At 35.7% G+C, this 3,419-nt stretch overlaps 1 long non-coding RNA gene across 1 annotated transcript; it reads right to left on the reverse strand.

The window, feature by feature from the left end:
• Positions 1-742: 742 nt before the first annotated feature.
• On the reverse strand, positions 743-1,850 carry LOC125491646 (uncharacterized). The gene is made up of 3 exons (XR_007268382.2): positions 1,804-1,850; positions 1,465-1,537; positions 743-973 (listed from the first exon to the last, which is right to left on the reverse strand). It is a non-coding gene; the product is annotated as an uncharacterized LOC125491646 (long non-coding RNA).
• Between the last annotated feature and the right edge of the window lie 1,569 nt (positions 1,851-3,419).

Here is a 3,419-nt window from a genome sequence, read left to right on the forward strand (position 1 = left end):
CACCATGCATTTTGATTGGTGTTGCATTTTACTCCCAACATTAAAACTTGTGCTACTATTAGAATTATGTGAAGGCATTATGTCATTAACTTTATTGTAATTACTAATTATAATATGGATCATATTACGGAGATAATAAACTCATTAAATTGGGTCGTTTATACGTCTTGTTAGAGAATACTATACACACTACTACATTAAAAGGCAAAGGCAACACACCAAAATCGTTGCAATAGGGCTAAAAGTCGTTGCAGTAGACCTACTGCAACGGTTTTGTACCGTCGCATTTGTTGGCGTTGCAGTAGGCCTACTGCAACGACTTTTAGCCCTATTGCAACGGCTAAATGTGTCGTTGCCTTAGATCATATATCTTTTGCAACGGCTTTGTTAGTGGCAGGTTATGCAACATTCTTGGCTATTGCAACGCCTACTATTTAAGCTATTGCGACGGCTTGAAGCTACTGCAACGGATTTTTTTTTCCCATTTTTTGGTGATATTGCAACGATTATTAATGTAACCTGTTGAAAACCTATAATATTACAGCTCTTGATATATATTAAACGATGCAACAAATGCAAAAATAGTCTTGAAATGCCAAAAATAATTGTCATATATATCTATATCATAATTTCCAAAACTAATTAAACTAAGAGTACTATTATACATGACAAATCCTAATTAACGAAAATTAACGTACTTAATCAAACCCAACTAATAAATATTTGTTTTAGTACCAGAACATTGATGTTTACCTTTTACAAATATTCTCCAATAAGAAAAAGAATCTTCAACGTACATAATGTAATTTATCCAACCAAAACGGAGACACAATATTGAAACACTACTTGACAAGGCTAAACCTCAATTGTCAAAGTAACACTACAACAGAGTCAGAGACAATGCTGCACTACGAAGTTTCACACCATCATCATCCCACTTGGACTCTAAGGCAGTCGCTCCAGCAACAACTGCCTACACCATTAGTAAACAAGCATAAACATTATCATATTGTCGAAATTAACAAAATGAATCCTTTCAGTCTTCATTATGATTCAAGAAGCATGTGCTTTTGCAATGGCTGCAGTTACATTGATTATAAATGCAATGCCTTATTCATTGAAATCAAGAGTACATCTTATTATGTAAGTGACTAGAAGTCTAGAAGGAAGCTAGAACTGTAAACATTTTCTAGATGCATACTCTCCGCGTTCGAAATTAAGAGGCACGTAATGTTTTAGGATAAGCAGAAAAACAGCCACCTTTCCAATTATTGTAATGAGTTATGATTAAATTTTGCAATGAGCCACTAATTTTATCAAGTGATGGGGGTGACAGATTTTACATCACTGTTATAAAGGATCTTTTGTTAGAATAATGTCATACCGTTGTGGATAGAGTATTATATTCCTCATTATGACTTCAACTCAAAGCATAAAATACCACATCTTAGTACAACAAAATACCTTCCCGCCACTAACAGCAGCCACAAGAGCGACATGTTGTTCATCTCTACTGAACTCATAAAAATAATATGTCCTGGGAAACATGAGAGACAACAAACATGAGAATAATTACTCTGGGAAGAGTCAAAACAATGTTCACATTAATGGTCAGGTTGATGCCCCAACCCAAAAATACGCCTAATGTAACTTTTGGAAGAAATCTCATCTACATTATCAAAATGCCATCCATCAAGAATAAAATTTCCTTTTTAACCTCTTGTTCATAGCCAACATAAAGAAAAGAGAAGTGAAGGATGTTACTGTTTACAAGTTAGCACCACTTAAACAACAAATAATTACCTGAAACCTTCATCTTCTTTTATTTTTATTGTACGTGCGGTGTAGAGCAATGACCCACCTGCCATGCCACCAAGCAAATAATAAACAACAATATTTTTTTGAAAAGTCTTACTACGGCATAGCATAAAATCAGGAAGCCTTGAACCAGCAAATCGAAGCAAAAGAGCATCAAATCAAACAGCTGCATGTCTGACATGTATTGGAAAACTTACCTTATTCCCAAACTTTTATCTTGGTGAAAGGAAGGAGACGAGAATTTAGTATTAATACACATACCTGGAATGAAAATCTTTGCTGCCTCTTTTAAAGAACCTAAATCAGTAATGTCGTGAGCCTGCAATATCAAGAAAACGTTTGTCAAGATAGCAGTCTGTAGGACAGAAAGCAAGCGGGACAAGGATCACCATGATAATACAATGGGAAGTTAGAAAAGCTTAAAATGGTAGGTGCAGAGTCGATCGGGCCACATTAGGAAATCAAGTCCCAAAGTCAAAGACATATAAAGAGAACCACTATCGGTGCTCCAGCAACTTAATATGGCATTCCAAATGAGAAAAATGGGTTATACATTAGATTAGATTGATAGTATTATATTATAGCAGTATTCATATTTTGAATTAGAATTATATATGACAATTCACAGGTCAAGCATCACAATTCACAGCATTAGGGAGCTCATCAATCAGTTACTTGGGTGAGGGAAATGAGCCTGCTTTCTTTCCTTTTCCCTTCTTTTTAATGATTCTTTGTTATTATTTGCTTTAGTTAGCTGGCTTAAAAGGTATTTTCTGATACTCAATCCATCTGCTCATGGCTCCAGGATATGTATGATTTTATGGCTTTGGATAGACCATCAACTCCACGCATAGATCGTGGAATTGCACTGCATAAAATGATCAGACTGATTACAATCGGATTGGCTTCGATAGAGCTGCTGGCTAAGGCAGGGGAGATAGTGGCTGAAAGAGCAAGAGATTGAAAACCAGCAGAACAGGAGATGTAATTACAAAATGCTAATCAGGGTTATAAAGGCTAAACAGGATTGGATTCTTAATACGAGTGAAAAATTGATTCCTATATCATTCTAGGATACTAGGATTTGGGGGATCAGCTACCATAATCAGGCCTGTTATACTGCTGGCAGAAAAGTGTCGTAATGGATATTTTTGCAACACGGAGAGTACTAATACATTGTAGTCAGTTTCAATATGCATCTAGATTTAAGAATTCAATTTGATGGTTTTATATTTCAAGAGCTTCGTTGACTTCAGAGATATCCTTTTGTCCATCTTGATTATGGCAGTAAGACCCTACTCCAAACAAAAATTGGAACACTAGACAGTAGGTTAAGTTTAGTTTCCAAAACAAAATTTGGCACCTATTTCGCTGCTAATCTTTGCTGTGTCATGTTATAGGGATTCTTCTTGCTTCCTGAAGAAGCTAAGGCTCGCCATAACATTCGGACAACTAATATTAGCATATAAGCACAGCATCCTTGCTTTGGTAACAGGTGAATACCATTTTTTGTTTTCCTTATCATAATTATAAATTGTTGCGCCTCTAGTTCTCCTCACCTATGACTTGTTACTGTACCTAATATCTCTTCCCATCAATTG

Source organism: Beta vulgaris, chromosome 7 (assembly GCF_026745355.1).
Source record: "Beta vulgaris subsp. vulgaris cultivar EL10 chromosome 7, EL10.2, whole genome shotgun sequence".
Classification (NCBI taxonomy): domain Eukaryota; kingdom Viridiplantae; phylum Streptophyta; class Magnoliopsida; order Caryophyllales; family Amaranthaceae; genus Beta; species Beta vulgaris.